This window comes from Ursus arctos, unplaced genomic scaffold, assembly GCF_023065955.2.
Source record: "Ursus arctos isolate Adak ecotype North America unplaced genomic scaffold, UrsArc2.0 scaffold_21, whole genome shotgun sequence".
NCBI classification, from domain to species: domain Eukaryota; kingdom Metazoa; phylum Chordata; class Mammalia; order Carnivora; family Ursidae; genus Ursus; species Ursus arctos.
The window spans coordinates 44926694-44946381 of NW_026622886.1; the positions used below are offsets into that span (position 1 = coordinate 44926694).

The 19688-nt window shown below is 40.5% G+C and overlaps 1 long non-coding RNA gene across 2 annotated transcripts in view; it reads right to left on the bottom strand.

The window, feature by feature from the left end:
* Positions 1-19688, bottom strand: part of LOC130544508 (uncharacterized) — a 39326-nt gene that overhangs the window by 14793 nt on the left and 4845 nt on the right. The gene's annotated exons all lie outside the window — the stretch shown is intronic.

The following is a 19688-nucleotide window of genomic DNA, read 5'->3' on the forward strand; positions in this document are numbered from 1 at the left end:
TATGTAATGGCTTAGAACATGGTTCTAGAGGTTAGAGTTCTGAAACGAGTCTCACTGGACTAAAATCGAGGTGTCTACAGGGCCTTCTGAAGGTTCCAAGGCAGAATGTGATTCTTTGCCTTTTCCAGCTCCTAGAGGCCACCTGCGTCCCGTGGCTCACAGCCCGTTTCTCCGTCAGCAGAGGCCAGGCAAGTCCTCCCTCACATCGCTGGAAGCTTGCTTCTGACTCCCAACTTTCCAGTCTCCTCCTTCCCCTGTGATCATACTGGGCCCACTGGAGAATCCAGGATAATCACCCTATTTTACGGTCATCTGAGTAGCAACCTTGTCTCCATCTGCAATCTTCATTCCCTTTTACCACGTAACCTAACATACTCGTGGGTCCCAGGGATTAGGATGTGAACATCACGGGGGTGGCACCTTTGGTCTGTTGACCAAAACCGTATCCCCTTGTTAAAGCCATACTGTTTCAAAATTTTCCTAGCATTCTTGAAATCCAAGAACTCTGAATGCCAGTTGTTTTCCCTCTTACAGGTTTTCTGGAAACAGCAGTAACAATCCTCACTATTTGTCATTTAAACAAAGGCAGACTTACTGCTTTGACCACACGGGCACGTCACGATAGCGAAGCAGTACGCTTGCTTCAGCAGACGGCGCACCTCTTGCAGTGCGACCCGCGTGTCACCCACCCACCTCTTCCCACCGGTGCCACACAGTGCTCAGGGGTCCTGCATTCACAGTCCTGGGGAACCCAGCCCCTTGTTTGGGTCGGTGTTCTAGCTTCTGTGGAACTGGATGGCTGTTGGGTAAAAGGACTCTTGACCATCTACCCAAGCAATGTCATAGCACTGCAGGTGCAGGTGCTTGCAAGCCAGAAGGGTGCCCTAGTTCTAGAAGGGCTAGACTTCAGTCAACAAGAAAAGCACTGGACTGGCTATTGTTTTTGACATCACAATTAGGCACAGGAGATAATGAGTTAAAATTACCAGAGAATAAGGAAATAATACATTTCTGTTCTTTATTTCTCAGCTATTTCATAATGTTACTTTAAACTGGCAACAGGAGCACCTTCCTGATGACAAAAGCCCACTTTTTTTTTTAAGAGGTATTTATTTAGAGAGCAGGTGAGTGCAGAGGGTTGGGGTAGAGGGAGAGAGAAACTCAAGCAGACTCCCCACTGCACGTGGAGCCCGATGCAGGGCTTGATCCCACAACCCCAAGAGCACAACCTGAGCCGAAACCCAGAGTCAGACGCTTACGCAACTGCACCACCCAGGTGCCCCACCAGAAGTCCACTTTTAAAATGGTGGGGTGTATATACAATTTCAGGAGCTTAGAACAATAAATGCTGTGTGTGTGTGTGTGTGTGTGAGAGAGAGAGAGAGAGAGAAGAGACAGAGGTTAAGACTGAGATTATATGGGTGGCTTAAGCATTGGAAAGAGACTTTTTAGCCTCCCTCAAGTAGCTACCATTTATGAACACCATCCGGACTTTGCCGCACAGTTTAGGTATGTTTTCTGTGATCCTCAGAACGACTTCTCATGGCAGGTATTACAAACAAGGAAACTGAGGATAAATGTGACCTGTGGTCACACAGCTACTAAATGGCAGAGAAAGGAAATATCCCCTTGGCTGCCTGCCTCTAAAGCCCTTGCTCCGTCTTGCCCAGAATAACTCCCCGCTGGATCACCTCATGCCTATCCGGTACGTGGTGGCCATGGAAATATGTAGAAGTGCCACTGCCGAAGGCCGGAGGTCACAGGGTTTGTCCGCGCCTCCATCATCCACGAGCTCCCTCAGCAGCACGGGCTCCCTCGGTTTCCTGCTCAGAGGCTGTCCCATGACGGGTCAGCATGATAGACCTGTGAGCCTCCCCCTTGCTTCTGGTGCCACATCACTTCTCCCCAAAGATGGCTAGAACTTACTCAAGAAGAAGTGAAGAAATTGGGCAAACAAAAAGAAATGAAGAAACGGAGCAAAGAAGAAACAAAGACAAAATGAGAGCCCACGTGTCTGTGCCGGAAGGGAGCATCTCCGTGAGGTAGAACGCCGCCAAGCACACGTACCGTTACCGTGGAAAGACTCGTGGGACTTGCTCCAAAAAACCTGGGAACCCTGATTTGACATTATTTACCAAGTCCTCTTTAGACTGCATCCCCAGAGGAGAGGGGTCTTTGAACTCAAATTCAATGCTGACCAAAGCAAACTAGTAAAAATGTTAATTAAAAACAAAGCCGAAAGCAACAATAGCCTAAATACTAGAGAAAATTTCTTTTGTGAATTAAATTCACTTAGTAATAAATTCATTCTTAAGGTTACATTATTTCTTTTTTTCTTAAGGCTTTGGAAGCTTTCAGTTTACAGAAAGAGGTTATTATTGATGGAATTCAGCTTTCCTGAGAACTCCATATTATTTTAAAAATCTAAGAGTTCATATGCACTGCAGTAAGAGACATGGTCTCACATGATGCAAAAACCTTCCTGAAGGTGTGGCAGATCTGCTGCTGGCCCAGGCCCCATGCAGTGCACAGCACCAAATCCTTACAGGAACCAGTCCCTCAGAATAAGCGTCTCTGATTTATCCCCGAAGAAGCTAGTACATTGGAAGAGTCACATAGTAATACTCAACAATATTGGTTAAAGAAAGAAATGTGTATTCAGGTATATGTATTCACGGACTCACAGAATTACACGAGCACGTGTATTTTCCAAGGCAAAACAATTCGGGTAAAACTGCCCTCCTCTTTTCCAGTCCCCCTTCCTTCAAACATCTTCTGCCTTTGGGTTTTCCTCTTGAACACTGCTGTTGACATTAGTTTTCATTAGATCAGAATCCTATACAAAATGCTGGGGAAAAGAAGACAGGAGATACATCTGACCTCGACTCCAAAGCTTCACAGATGGCCCATAACATGAAAAGGAGCCAGAACAGATTTCAACACGGTTTCCACATTGTATTACATCCCTAAAAATGGCAACTCTCCATTAGAAAGGAACATGAATGTCATGACTTGAGTATCAACTTAAGGGTTCTTTCCCAAAATAGTCAGAGGGCCTACAAGAGTGTTTGAAATCTTCTGCTTATTCTACAGGGTAAACATTGAAAGTTGCTACTACAATCATAAGTAAAATTGTTGTGTTAACCCTTTAGCATCATTCTTTTTTTTTTTTTAAAGATTTTATTTCTTTATTCATTCGACAGAGATAGAGACAGCCAGCGAGAGAGGGAACACAAGCAGGGGGAGTGGGAGAGGAAGAAGCAGGCTCATAGCAGAAGAGCCTGATGTGGGGCTCGATCCCATAACGCCGGGATCACGCCCTGAGCCGAAGGCAGACGCTTAACCGCTGTGCCACCCAGGCGCCCCCTTTAGCATCATTCTTCATATTAACTAGTCACTCTGTAAGTACTTGAAAAATTAAGATAGGCAAGTTCAGAGTCTGGATGATGATAGTAAAAGGCCAAAAAATGTCTAGAGCGCATGGAGAGGCTAGGGGACTGGTAGGAGAGCCTGTAGGGGTAGAAAGCCCTCGTGATCGAGAAGTCAGCATAAGGGAGCTGGATACCATGAATAAAAATAACTTCCTTGAGAGGAAAAAAGAATGATAGAGGAAACTAACATTTACCAAAAAAATTATTACATTTTTTAATTAAATTACATTTTTAATTAAATTACATTTTTAATTAAATATTACTAACATTTACAAAAAAAATACTACATAGGCCCTGTGTTAGGTACTTAGACTATACTAACATGAGATTCCGGAGGAAGAAGAATTTTTGTGCTTAATTTACAGCCATTCTAGTTACATTACATTTTTGTTGTCTTACTATGTGATTTAAAGTAAAAAAAAAAAAAAGAAGAAGAAGAAGAAAGAAAGAAAGAAAACAAGAAAGAAAACCAATGAGAAAATTACATTTTCCTAGAGGAAAAGTACCATTTCTCTAGGTCTAAAAACGTGGGAGTTAGAGAAACAACTTATCTGTCCACACACAATAAATACGGTGGGGTGGGCACAGGATAAGCACTAAACACTCACAAACAAGGAGAAAAGGAAAGGCATGTAGCAAACGCAACATGGGTGCGTTCTGCCAGTCCCATAAGCAGGGTTCTCTTCTGCCTACAGTGATTCTCCTCAGCTCCTGGCATCATGCTCTGGGATCTCAGTTCTGCTGAGTTATCCTTCCTATTCCAAAAAAGATAGCCCATATTTTAAGTTGAGTAGTTTCATGAGCCTGCTTTCTGCCTGTAAAAGTTCCAGGATCTAAAAGCTTCTTTTCATTTTGAAGCCATTTCTCTTCCTAGTCCAAGCTGGTAGTATTTCTACAAGTATAATTTTCTTAAAAGCTTTGCAAGTTTCCTATGAATCTTACTGATTTTATTGCAGTTTACTTCATTAGACAAAAGCCACATCAACAAATCTTGTCTACCTTGGGCTCCCTGTAAAGCTCCTGAGCAACGTTTTCTTTCATTAGAATTCCCGTTGTTTAATGAAAAGGATCCTTAAGCTTTTCTTTTGGCAGGGATTCAAAGGCACCACCCTGCATCTTTCTGGACTCGATTTTACAGTCAAATCTTTGGCCTCATCTATACCCTGAGAAGTTTTTGTGTCAGGCCATGAATTTGACTTTTTCCCTGAGACCTTTTTTGACTTCGTGCATATTCTGTTGGGAGACACTGGTTTTATTTTCTAACCCATTAAGTCCTGCCTCCTTTATTTCCTCTAAGTTTTGCAAGAAAACAGTAATTTCTTCTATAGCACATGATAGTGTGTATTTTAAGACAGACAGCTAAGAGAAATCAGGTGACACTTTCGACCTCTAGACTGCAACTCTTCAGGACAATCCATCAGTTCATTGGGTAGATTTCTATTTCTACATTGTCACAGGCAACAGTTTATTAACAGTGGCTTTTCCTTCAGCTTTAATAGTTTTCCCCTCACTTTCCTTTAAGCTCTCCTGACCACCTCAAGAGCCATCAGACTTCCACTACTAATCTCTTCAAGGCCCTTCCCACTTACGCCTGTAGCTCAGCTCCAGCGCCATGGCCATGTGTTTTAGATTGTGTTAGGGTAATGCTCCATTTCCAGATCCCAAAATCATTTCTAGTCACCCACTGACTGCAATGAAACAAATCACCGCAAAACTTTCACTTAAAACAACAACAAATGTTTTATTATCTCTTCTGGTTCTGGGGCCTGGCGAGGCTTAGCTGGATGGTTCTTGCTTGGGGTGTCTCCAGGAGCTTGGAGCCAGATGCAAGCCAGTGCTGGAATCATCTGAAGGTCGCATGTGTGGCGCCTGGTCGGGGAAGACTTCAATAGCTGAGGCCACGAACCTGGAGCACCTCAGACATCCCTCCCTATCTCCCTGTGCTCTCCCATGGTCTCTTCAGCATGGAAGCTTCAAGATAGCTGTTCTTACTCGGCAGCTTAGAGCCTCAAAACGTATGTGCCATGTGAGAGAGAGGGGGAGAAAGGAAGGCAGAATTTGTATCTTTTAGGATCCTGTCTCAGAAACCAGTGTCATTTCTGTCACATCCTATTTGCTGAAGCAGTTACAAAAGCCACCTAGGTTCAAGGGAACAGAACATAGACTTTTTTTCCTTTTTACCTAATATAGTGTATGATATGTTTATTTTTTTGTTGTTGTTTTAATTCCACTACAGTTACCATACAGTGTTATATTAGTTTCAGGTGCACGACACAGTGATCCAGCAGTCCGCTCATTACTCAGTGCTCTTCATGGTAAGTATACTCAATCCCTATCACCCATTTTCCCCATCCCCCACCAACCTCCCCTCTGGGAGCCATCTGTTCATTCTCCGTAGTTGAACATAGGCCTTTTTATGCCAAGTGTCAGATAATTTGCAGATTTGTTTTGTTTCTTAAAGATTCAGAGAGAAGGAGAGGGAGAGGGAGAATCTCCAGCAGACTCCCCACTGAGCACAGAGTCCCACACAGGGCTTGATCTCACAGCCTTAGTTCATGACCCAAGCTGAAATCAAGAGTTAGACATTTAACCAACTGAGCCAGCCAGGCGCCCCTGAAGATATGTTTTTAAACTACCACAGTTGGAAAAAGGAGAAAGGACAGAAAGGAAGGCAGGCTTATATGGCCCCAAATAGTTAGCAGTCACAGTCACAAATTTGAGTGATAATGGTCAAAAGCAGGTCAGGGGTCACATACATTCAAATGCATTAAATTATTCCAACTTTATATTCTCCACAAAAGACCTGTATCTTTCTTCACTTCGAAAGAGAGAGAGAGAACACTGACTGTTCTATCAGGAAATTTAAGTTATAAAGCAGGGATCAGCGAACTATGGCCTGGAGGCCACATCTGGCCTGTGGCCTTTCTGTATGTCCCATGAGCTAAGAAAGATTTTACTTTTTTTTTTTTTTTTTTTTAAGATTTTAAAGTAATCTGTACACCCATTGTGGGGCTCAAACTCACAATCCCGAGATCAAGAGTCACATGCTCCACCAACTGAGCCAGCCAGGTGCCCCTGATTTTACATTTTTTAAGAGGGAAAACGAGAAGGAGAAGCAGCAGCATATGCAAATAGATAAGATATGCAAAACCTAAAGTATTTACTGTTTGGCCCTTCACAGAAACATTTGTTGTTTACTGTTCTAAAGCACTTTCAAATGTGTCTTCGGATGATTACCATAGACAGAACAACAAACATACCTACAGTATGCTTTTAATATGTAGATTTTCCACATTTCCCCATAAAACAGAATAGATACTGTAACACAGGACCTTATTCTATCAGTTATCCCTTTTCTACTATGTACTCAATGTAGAATCTCTGTATTTCCTCTCATTTTTCCTCCATCCATCTACCAACATTCTCATAAGAAACAATCCTTCCCCTACCACTCCCCTCAAGTTTTGTATATGCAATTTTCTTTTCCCCTTGGGTAACTTCCCTCTTCAAAAGCCACACGTGTTTCTTATTCCTAAATAACAGTCGAAAAGGCAACCTATCGAATGGGAGAAAATATTTGCAAATCATACATATACGATAAGGGATTAATATTCAGAATATATAAAGAACTCATATAACTTAATAGCAAAAAAAAAAAAAATCCAACTTAAAAATGGGCAAAGAGGGGCACCTGGGTGGCTCAGTCAGTTAAGCGACTGACTCTTGATCTCTGCCCAGGTCATGACCTCAGGGTCCTTAGATCAAGCTCTGCACTTAGCGGGGAGTCTGCTTAAGATTTTTTCTCTCTCTCTCTCCCTCTGCCCTTCTCCCCTGCTCTCTCTCTCAAATAAATTTTAAAAAATATTTTTTAAAAATGGGCAAAGGATCCAAAGAGACAAGTTTCCAAATAAGACATACAGATGACAGACAGGTACATGAAAAGGTGGTCAACATCACTAATCATCAGGGAAATGCAAGTCAAAATCACAGTGAGATATCACCTCCCAGCAGTCAGAATGGCCCGTACCAAAAAGATAAGAAATAACAAGCGTTGGTAAGAATGTGGAGAAAAGAGAACCCTCACGCAGCATTGGTAAGGATGTAAATTGGTGCAGCCACTGTGAAAACAGTATGGAGGTTCCTCAAAAAATTAAATATGGAACTACCATATGATCCAGCAATTCCACGTCTGGGTATTTAACCGAAGAAAACAAACACTAATTCAAAAAGACATATGCACCCCCATGTTCACTGCAGCGTTATTTACAGCAGCGAAGACATGGAAAGAATTTTAATGTCCATGGAGAGATGAATGGAGGAAGATGTGCTGTGTGTGTGTGTGTGTACACACATATATACAGTGAAATATTATTCAGCCATAAAAAAATAATGAAATCTTGCCATTTGTTACAACATGGATGGACCCTGAGGGCATTATAAGTATAATAAGTCAAAGAAAGATAAATACATGATTTCATTTAAATGTGGAATCTATAAATTAATTTTTTAAGATGAATTCATAGATACAGAGAACAGACTGGTGTTTGCCAGAGGCAGAGGGTGGGTAATGGGTAAAATGGGTGAAGGGCGTCAAAAGGTACAGACTTCCGGTTATAACGTAAGTCTTAGGAATGTAATGATGAATATAGTTAATAATACTGTATCGCATATTTGAAAGTTGCTAGATAGTAAATCACCCCCCCCAAAAAATGTAACTGTGTAGGGCAACAAATGCTAAGTAGCACATTGTGGTGATGATTCTGCAATATTCTGTATAGATCACTGTGTTATACCCCTGAAGCTAATATAATTTTATATGTCAGTTACAGCTCAAAAAAAAAAAAAAGAAAGGGGGAGAGTAATCAAAACTCCTTACTCTTGCAGGTCACTCATGATGTAGCCCACTCCCTATTTCCAGCCTCTTCCTTTACGCCACCACCCACGCCCCTGGACCAATTCCCATGTAGCATCTATGTTAGACTAGATGGTCCTTGAATCCATGCCCTTTTGTGTAACTTTTCTCATGCTGTTTTTTTTTTTTTAAGATTTTATTTATTTGACAGAGAGCCAGTGAGAGAGGGAACACAAGTAGGGGAGTGGGAGAGGAAGAAGCAGGCTCCCAGCGGAGGAGCCTGATGTGGGGCTCGATCCCAGGAACCTGGGATCACGCCCTGAGCCAAAGGCAGACGCTTAACGACTGAGCCACCCAGGAGCCCCTTCTCATGCTGTTCTTACATCCAGAAATGCCCATTCCTTCATTCTTATCATCTTGAGAACATGCTTACTCCTGTCTCTGGTACTGAGCCCTGATCATGCTCCTGATGGAAACTGCTCAGGGTTCTGTGGTGCCCTGGCCCTGTTACTCTACGTGGATCCATACAGCACTTGTTTTCTTCTGCTTTGTTATTGACACACATGTCTATTTTCTCAAATAGAGAAAAGTTCCTTGAGGCTAGGAGGTATTTCTTATTCATCTGGATCTCTAATAAGTATACAAGAGACAATTATTTTTAAAAAATGAGCGAGTGAATGATTCCAGATCCTTTTTCATTCTTTCTGAAAAACCCAACCTTTCTACAACATTCATCTAGGGGTACAGCTCTGGTGTTCAAGTGGATCTCTTCTTGTTCTCTCTCTTACGGCTTTTCTATGCCCAGAGCTCCTAAATTCTGGGAGAAATCAGCCAACGTTCTTTCTGGCAACTTTATGGTCCCAGTTTCATTAAATCATTTTCTTAGCACTTCAAAACTTTTGGGATCACGTGCGATTTCCTGGGAGTGGTGGATCTTTCTGCTTCTTGAATCTCTCTATTCATGGTATGACTCGATTACTTGAGAACGCTTAACTGTGGAAATGGTAGCTTTGATTCCCTAAAATAAAACGGTAGCAAGAAAATCAACAGACAAGGAAGGGATCATAACACAGAATCAGGCAGAGTTTAAGGACCAGTCAGTTCAAGCATAATGAACTCCATAGGGCTGACAGATAGTCACCAGAGGATACTAAAGGTATTAGTAGTTGTAACATCTATACAACTAATAATTATTAACATTACTGTAAGACACCTGAAGTCCCAGGTTTAAAATGGAAAATGCCCATGTATGTGGTAGATAAAGTCATGGCTAATTTCAAAATCTAAAACTAATGAGTCCAGATAATGGTTTACTAAGTATACACAGAGAAAAAGGTACTAAGTTAACAAGTCAGTAGGATGCATACTTGGAAGTAAAAACTAATATTGACAGTATTTCTAAAGCAAAAGAATTCTCTTATATCTGTAATAATGCTGTAATGAATTATTTTCCTTCAATATTATTATACTATTTATATACATGTGTGTGTATCCCTGGCATGTGGGAGGTGTTCAATAACATGGTTTCTGTGGTGGTAAAACACAGAATCATTGTTTCTTTTTTGACCCAAAGCAAATTGTCAGTTTTACTTTTTAACCTTTGCAGTGTGCTAATATACCCAAAGAACAGCACTATTTAGAGTATTAGCTTAATAATACTGGTATAGGTAGGACAGTCAACTGCAGTTGATCCCTGAGCACAGGTTTGAACTGCACGGGTCCACTAATAGGTGGATTTGTTTTGATAAGTACAGTATAGTGATGTAAATATATTTTCCCTTATGATTTCAACATTTTCTTTTCCCTAGCTTATTTTATTGTAAGAATCCAGTATATAATACATGTAACATATAAATACATGTTCATAGTTTATGTTATCAGGCTTCCAGGCAATAGTAGGCTATCAAGAGTTATGTTTTGGGGAGTCAGAAGTTATACATGGATTTCAACTGCATGGGGGATTGGCACCCAGCCCCCATGGTGTTCAAGGGTCAACTATAATTACTAAGAGTTAACATGTATTAGTGGGAATGCTGTATGCTATACTGATAAAACATACAGATAGTAAAAATTAAGAAAAAATTAAGGAATAATCTAATAAAGCTAATAAATTGCTAGAACAATTATTACAGCTGATCATTTTAAGTGGAAAAAAAAACTAACCTTATTGAAAGTTCAAGCCAAAAAAAATATTTTCAGTAAATTGTTTTAGCTCAGAATACCTGTTTTAGATTTTCTTTTTTAAAAAGGATACTTTTTTTTTTTAGATTTTATTTATTATTTATTTGACAGAGAGAGGAGACAGCCAGCGAGAGAGGGAACACAGGGGGAGTGGGAGAGGAAGAAGTAGGCTCCTAGCGGAGGCGCCTGCTGTGGGGCTCGATCCCAGAACACTGGGATCACACCCTGAGCCGAAGGCAGACGCTTAATGACTGCGCCACCCAGGCGCCCCTAAAAAGGACACTATTAACAAAGCGTATTTCTACAAAAACACTATGGAACCAGCAAAATACCAATATTTAAAATGGAAAGTTTTTAAGATTAATAGGGTAACATTAGAGCAATTATTTTGTCCATACAAAATACTTAATAGTGCAGATTCTGAACACATCCCTTATTCTATTCTCATAGTTTCAATTATTATAGATATGTTTAAACAATAATATTCTTGTTGTGGGTGTGTGTCCACTTTCATTGTGTAAGTCAACAAATTTGATCTGGATTATAAGGAAAACGGACTGGTCCTGTGATAGAGTTCACGGTGACATTTTAAAGCCCTCTGGGAGGACATCCCAGGACACTTAATTCATCTTATTAATTTTTGTGTGGTTTAGTGGATTCTCATTCTTCCCTTCGGTTCTCTCTGAACTACGGAATTCTTTCTCTTATTTTGTTTTCTTGTTGTTTCTTAGTTTTTATTATGGAACATTCCAAACATACAGAAAAGCAGAATAGTATAAAGAACTTCCATGTTGCAGTAAACTTCTGTGTATCAGCCTTAGCAATATTTTTCTGGATCTGTCTTCTCAGGCAAGAGAAACCAAAGCAAAAATAAACAATCAGGACTTAACCAAACTAAAAAGCTTTTGCACAGTAAAGGAAACCATCAACAAAACAAAAAGGCAACCTACTAAATGGGAGATGGTATTTGCAAATGGTATATCTCATAAGGGGTTAATATCCAAAACTCAACACTACAAAAAACAAATGATCCAATTAAAAACGGGCACAGGACCTGAATAGACATTTCCTCCAAAGAGGACATAAAGATGGCCAACAGATACATGAAAAGATATGCAACATCACCCATCATCAGGGAAATGCAAGTCAAACCACGATGAGGTATCACCTCCCATCTGTTAGAATGGCTAGTATCAAATAGACAAGAGATAAGTGCTGGCGAGGATGCTGAGAAAAAGGAGCCCTCGTGCACTGTTGGTGGGAATGCTGACTGGTGCAGCTACTGTGGAAAAGAGCGTGGAGGCTCCTCAAAAAATTAAAAACAAACACCAAATGATCCAGTAATTCCACTTCTGGTAATTTACCCAAGGAAAATAAAAACACTAATTCAAAAAGATATTTGCACTGCAGCATTATTCACAAAAGCCAAGATACAGAAGCAGCCAAAGTGTAAGAGGTGAATGGATAAGGAAGATACAGTGTATATATACACAGGGGAGTGCTACTCGGCCGTAAATCTCACCATTCATGACAACACGGATGGACCCAGAGGGAATTATGCTAAGCAAACTAAGTCACACAGAGAAAGACAAATATATTTCGCTTATATGTGGGATCTAAAAAACCAAACAAAAAGAAACAGATTTGTAAATACAGAGAACTAGTGATTGCCAGAAGGGAGGGGACTGGGAGAATGCGCAAAATAGGTGAAGGGGATTAAGAGGTACTAACTTCCAGTTATAAAATAAGCAAGTCATGGGGATGAAGAGTACAGCATAGCGGATGTAGTGAATAACACCACAGTAACTTTGTGTGGATGACAGATGGTGACTACACACTTAGAGTGGCGAGCATGCCATAATGTGTATAATTGCCGAATCACTATGTTGTACACCTGAAACTAATATTGCATGTCAACTATACTTCAGTTTAAAATGAAATAAATAAATATACCTCCCTATCTTGGGAGGTTCAACAAATGCCAACACAAGGGCAATCTTCCTTCACATATCCTCCCATCCATGTCCATGCCCCCTGCAGACCATGGGTTATTTTGAAGCATAAAGAAAGTTCTATACATCATATTATTTCACTGGTAAATTCTATATATGCATATCCTAAAAGATAAGTATTTTTTAAAAATACAACTATAATAATGTTATCAAATATTAACCGTTCTTTAACTTCAAACATCTAGTATTTAAATTACTCCAGTAGTCTTATAAATATTTTTATAGTTGGCTTTGATCAAATCAGAATTCAAACGAGTTCTGCTCATTGCAAATGACTGCTGTCTCATTAAGTCCATTTTAACAAAAGCGAAAACATGAACTCAAAAAGATATATGCACCCCCATGTTCACTGTAGCATTATTTATAAGAGCCGAGATATGGAAAAACCTAAGCGTTGGTCAATGGATGAACAGTGAAAGAAAACCTGATATATACATGTAACAGACGATTATTCCATGATAAAAAAGGAAATCCTGCCATCTGCAACATGACCAACCTTAAGGGCATTATGCTAAGCGAAATAAATCAGACAGAGAAAGACATAATACAGTATGATCTCACTCATATGTGGATTCTTAAAACACACACACACACACACACACACAAATAAAACTGAGCTCATAGATCCAGAGAACAGATTGGTGGTTGACAGAGGGGGGTCATGGACAAAACGGGTGAAGGGATCAAAAGGTACAAACTTTCAGTTATAAAATAAGTCCTGGGGATGGAACGTACAGCATAGCGACCACAGTTAATTACACTGTATTGTATACTTGAAGTTGCTGAAAGACTGAATCTTAAAAGTTCTTGTCACAGGAAAAAATATTTGGTTGTAACTCTGTTTGGTGAGGAATGTTGCCCTGGTGTTTGTTTGGTCGTATACACAGATGCGGAATCATGCTACGTGACTGAAGCTAACGTGATAGGTCAGTTTAAAAAAGAAAAATAGGTCTTTTTTTTTTAAAAAAAAAAAAAGCCAATAAAATGGGATTGAATATACCTGAGCTTGTAAAATGAAGGACAGAGAAAATGAGAAGTACTAATGGGTGAGGAAAATGGAGTCATAATTAAGAAAAAATGGGTAGGAGGCTGGAAATCTCAGGTGTTCCACTAGGTAATAACTTCAGCCCAGAACATCTTCTGTCTTCTCCAAAGAGGTGTCAGTTACGGGTAAGAAGGAATCAGATTTGACGCGTCATCTCTTTCCATGGAATGTTTGAAGACATGCCCCTTAATTCACAAAGATTTTTAAACTATAAAGAGAAACATCTGTGTGGGTACAGAGGGACCGGAGGAGATGCATCGGAGAGTAACAGAAAGTACACAGGTGTGTTATCCTCCACATCTTGCCTGTTGAAGCTTCCTTGGTTTTGACGTGACATGATGTTACTCATGTATTTCCTACGTTGTATGTAATTAGAGAGCCACAGTGAATTGCTACAAAAGTTGTAATTCAACAGAAAAGTCCACTTTAATCTATCGGTTCCCCTCCCTTTCTTCTTGAAAAGAATTTTTTTTTCAAAGATCAGGTCATTTGTCACGTAGAATTTACCAGTGTGTATTTTGCTAATTGCACCCCGTGGTGATTTAACATGTTCCTCTATCTTAAATTTCCTATAAACCAGCAGTCAATCTAGAAGCGTAAGGACAGTCAAGTTCAATTATCTGAATTTCGTGGACGGTGTTCTGTATGTCTGCAACACCTCAGGGGCACAGAATGTCGAGCTGTCGGTTTCTGCAATGTTAAAACTGGTCAGTGGGTTCAGGTGCCGTCAGCCTGATGCAGGAATTAAACAGCTCCCCATAAGCATTTCACTTAATAGTTTTAACGGCCATGGAAGAACCCTAGCTTGATTCATTAGCTGCTGTAAATTGTTAACGTCCTATTTCTATCATACCATCTGTATCTTTAAGCTGGGATTACAGTTATAATGCAAAAATGTCCCTCACTAGTAGTTAGTTACCCTGAGGTGCAGTCTGTATAAGGCAGGATACACACTTGATTCTCTCTCTCCTGTTCTCAGTCCCTGGAAGGCTCATGATCAGCTGTCCATTACTTGCACCATCACAACAACCCAACACTTCTGCTCTGGAGACATGCATTCTGTGAGGACAGCTCCACACCCTACTCTTGCTTCTCTGATCTCTTACAACGTTTAGAATGTACATCCTAATATGTGATACCTGACTGCCCTGTGCAGAACTCTAAAAGACTGCATAGCCACACATTACATTTTCTGCTGCTCTGGTGGGACTGAACTTTTTTTTTTTAACACAACCAAAACACCACTTGTGGTTCTGGAGCAAGGGCTCTAGAGTCGGTACCTGAGTGGAATTCAAGTTTGAAAACAACCCATGTGGCCCATGGATAGGGTTCACTGGGGGTTTGTTATTATTAATAGAGAAACGTATTTCTATTGGAATGCTCATTCCATCAAGGTCAAAGATTTTAGTCTTCAGTGCAGCCCCAGTGCCTGGTACATAGTAGGTACTCAACATATTCGTTAAATAAAGAAAATGAACGAATGGGTTTATCTAGAACATACTTACTCTGCATGACTTTGGTTCACTAAAAAAGAAATTAAAGGAGATAGGATTCTTATGCTGACAATTCACCTAAGTCTCATTAAATAGTATATCAATGTTTTTTTTTTAAAAAAAAACAGGAAAATATCTTTCCATCAGCTTGTTTTTGAGAGTTTAGTCAGCTCATTGTGGTAACATTCAGGTAACACTTGTGTTACTACTACAATTAGCCCATTCCTTGTATGTATATAATGCTTTTCTGTTTAATAAGGGCTTTTAAATATACTATGTGCAACCAGTTGAAACAGCAACCTCTGAATCTTAATACTTTTTTGTTAGCTATGTTCAAAATGGTATGAAACGCACATAATTGTAGCCTGTTATTCAACCAGAGAGCAGTGAGATTTTTCATTTATAAAACAGAGCATTATAACTACATGAATGACCTAAATTACCCATGTCTATGGACACTTTTTAGTCCCTAATTTACTTAACTGTTCTGTGACATTTGACACTATTTGGCCTTCTGAGAAACCTGGATCTTCATGATAAAACACTCCCAATTATATTACAATAGAAGTAACAAAATTTGAAACCTAACTAAAAGCAAATGGTATATTTTCAGAAAGTATTGTCTGAAGTTCAAAAGGAGAAAGAAATACGCTTCTGTCCTTTAAAACCAACAGAAGACTTATATCTTAGTTTTGTTCATATTTGAAATAATTAAAGGCCAACTTTGTACCATTAGGTGTCAACAGTGTAGCTTAAAGGATCCTATTCAAATTTAGTAGTCAGAAGTCTGTGTAGACACAATTCCATTACATCCAAACCAAACAGCACTTTTAAAAAAGGTTAACTATAAAATGAAAATTTAGTTAACCAAAAATATAGAACTCTCAAGAAAGCAGACTACATTCAAATAAATCTAGCAGTATTTCTCTTAAACTAATTCAGATGACACCCCCAGCTTATTAGTAACAGGCAAAGCAGGAGTCAAGTGCCAGCCACCCGGAGTTATCATTCGGTACCAAGTACAATAGTATCACTCACCTCCAAGATCCCAATTCCACTTTTCTACCAGCGGCAATAAACCTAATCAAGAGACCTCTCTAAGCTACATGATGTAAGTGCTCCATAGGCCTCTCACCTCAGCTCTTTCACCCACTTTTCTGCCAGGTCTCAAAAGTAAACTAGGTCACTGATGCTTTGCCCACCTGTTCACTTTGGTTAAGCACTTCAAGTAGTATCTTTTCTAACTCACGTTCTGTTGGGTCAGTGACTTAACCATACAATATTTCTGCTTTTCCCATGGTGCCCGACCATAATGATCTAACAAAAACACTGAATGAATTGCATTAGACAATCATTCAGGTGATTTTAATATTTTTGCCTTCATTATCTAGGTATGTGGTTCCAAGGGCTTTACAGATTTTACAAAATGGTCCTAATCCTCCTCTTGGGTATTACCAAACTGGCCTAACTTATTTTTGACAGTGATTGTCCTGTTTTCCTTTTGTTGCAGAAATTTATAGAGGAGTATTCAGTGAGGTAACTCCCTTGTCAGGTTTCTTTACTATGGAGAGAGTGGGGTGTAATAAATACAGAGAGAAAATGTAACTTAAGAAATCTCAAAGCCTTCCTGGCACCTCATTCCTATACACTGAAGAGCTAATCTCTGTTGTCAGGTTCCTCTGGCAATAATTCTTTCGGGGTTACTACACAAGACACAGTATGTCTTGAGTGCACCCTTGCTGATCAGTCTTGTCTACCTCCCAAAAGGTAATTTTATTTTTAAATAGCTTATTAACAAAATTTTTATATATAAGACTAAATCAGGAACTCTAACTTTGGGGCATTATAGCAAAACTGTTTCCAAAGAATCTTCTCCAGATGTCCCATGTACAGTAACATCTATATTTCCAATAATTGAGGATGACATTACAATGTCATTACTATAGTGCATCTTTCCTTTGGTAAAAGTTGAGAAAGGCACCCAAAATACTACCTTATTCTTTCCCATCAGTGGCTTTTGCCAATACAAATTACCTAAATGCTTGAAAACACATCTTTAACAAAAATGTTAATTGTGCCAAATAAATGTCAAAAATACCAAAATTGTAAGTTGTACTTTTGATAAGGCAAATTAATCTTGTAGGAAACAGTCGAGTGAAAATGCTCGATAGGAATTTTCTCTGGTGTGTACAGGAATATAAAAGTGAAAGACCGGAGATTACAGCATTAATGTAACTATGGTTAAGTTGGCTGGGAGCAGTATCTTCTCTTGTAATTTAGCAAACAAGAATAACATATGGAAGGAAGTACCCTTATATCCAACAACTCAAAAATGTTCCTATTATGTGGGCAATATATAGTTTTGGATGAAATTTACTTTTAAAACAGGATAAACTATGACTAACTGTATAGTAGTTTCCTATACGCTGATCCATTTTAAAGTTCAACAAATTACTAGCAGAATTTGTAATACTTTGGTGTACAGGTTAACAACTGTTGATCCTCTATAAAATGTTAAAAAGGTGTAGTAGCAAAGATGATGACCACTGCTGGGTGAGGATTAGCTTGGCTATTTGAATGAAGTGTCTTAGAAAATGAAAAGTATCAGTACAATTAGAATTTTATTATTAGTTTCTCCATAAATCAAGATTTGACATAGCACCCTGGCACTTAATAACATCCTGAATTTACATTGTTCTTTGATATCAAGAAAATCAGGCTCAATGAAGCACATTCAAGTATTTTCTGCGTTTTAAGACTGAACATAAGGTTCTTTACTGTCCTTCCCAGTGAGGCAGCTCCATCCAGATGAGATCAGATTAAGGTTATCTCTCAAAGCTTAAACCAAACTAAGGAACACTTATTAGATCACTGTTAAATTACACAAGTATCAAACTCGTATTGAAGGGAACAAAAAGGATGCAGTTGGTCTAAATTTTTTTTCTTCTTATATGACCCTTTTTTAAGAATTGCCTCCCCCCCATTAAGCTGATTATGTCATATTCAAAGCTGATTCTAAAAAAAACCAAAACCAGTATTTTTAAGGAAAGTACTAAAATTTCCCACTGATTTAGCTCAGTGAAATTAAAATTTTAACAATTACCTTCTTTTCCACCCAACTTCAGGGTATTTAAAATATCAAGTAATTTCACCACTAATCCAAATTACATTTTCTTTATATATACTGTGTTTCGTATTTGGAGTGGTTCTACTTCACACGAATGGACATTATTAAACTTTAAACCCGAAGTATCTAGAAACCATCCTCTCAATTCCTACCAAGATCCTTTCCTCCCATAGTAAAATGCAATGACATAAACTAAAAAGTATGAGATTCGAAAAAAAAAAAACAACAGAGAAAACCCAACTAAACAGAACCCCACCACACCAGCAAAATTGTAGCCCCCATTGTTAAACTAAAAGGAAAAAAAGCCACAGCACACTGTAGAAAAAATTTATTTGTCTCGCACGTTAAAAAAAAATCTCAATAGTAAACCATAAATTCAATCTTCTCAAAGAGTTGCAAACAAAGTTTAAAGAGAAACTTTAAATTGCTTTAGGTTTACATTTTCAAAACTCTTAAATTTACTGAAGGAATATATCAAAAAACCAGATTCAAAATGTTAAGGCATAAACTTTATAATTAACGGGTCTACTATTCTGCCCCCAATGCCCGTTCTGCCCAACAGGGCAGTTCACTCCACTCTGACCTACAGCTAAAGAATGAAGTAAAACAAGTAAACACTAAATCTCGCACCAAATGCTATAAGAAGCATTAAAAAAAAGAGAGAGAGAGAGAGCGGAAAAGTTATGTTAACATCTTACACAATTTCACTCCTTCCTTCTAAAGAGCGAATCCAAGGCTGAGCTTTTTCCCAGCTCTAAAAAACGCGCCCGTCCGCCCCTCTCCCCGCAATTCCTTCCTCCCTCCAGCACCACGCAGAACTAACGGTTTCCGCGGCGGCCGCGCGCCGGGGCTCCGCGGGCGATCCCCGCGCCCCGGAAAACAAAGGGGATTCCCAGCCATTGTCCTCCGCCGCGGCGCTGAGCATCACCAGCACTAGCAAGGCAGTAGCTTGCGCAGTTATCTCCACAGCGGGCAATGTCACAACCCGACCAACAGCACAAACTACTACCTCAGCCAGGGCCATGGTGTCGGGGAGGCAGCGGACCAAGCCGAGGGCGAGCGAAGCGGCCGCGGCTCTCCTCCGTCCTTCCTCCGCCGCGACGTCGGGCTGGCGCCCCGGCCCTTCCCCGCCGCGCCCGAAGACCCCGCCCAGCGCCGCGCCGCTCGGCCGCGGCGGGCGTGCCCCGAGAGCGCCGGCGACCAGAGGCAGAGGCGGCGCCGACGCCCGGGCCGCGCGTCCTGTCCGTGGCCGACCGCTCTGCTAAAAGAAGAGGTGCGGAGGGCTCTTGGCGGAGGCAGCCGCTTCCTCCACTGTTCCGAGGGGAGCGCGTCCCCTGGGCCACTCTAGCGCAGGAAATGGGCGGCAAAAGCGCAGCCAGACGCCAGCGCAATCAGGATGGTCCCTGAGGCAGCGAGTCGCGCTCCCGCTCCCTGCCCGACGCCCGCCAGGAGCTACGGGCTGTCCCCGCCGCGCTCCCGCCACGTCTCCGGGTTGCGCCGCCCGCCGCCCTCCCCGCCCCGAATCCGCGGTGGGGGCTGGGCGGAGG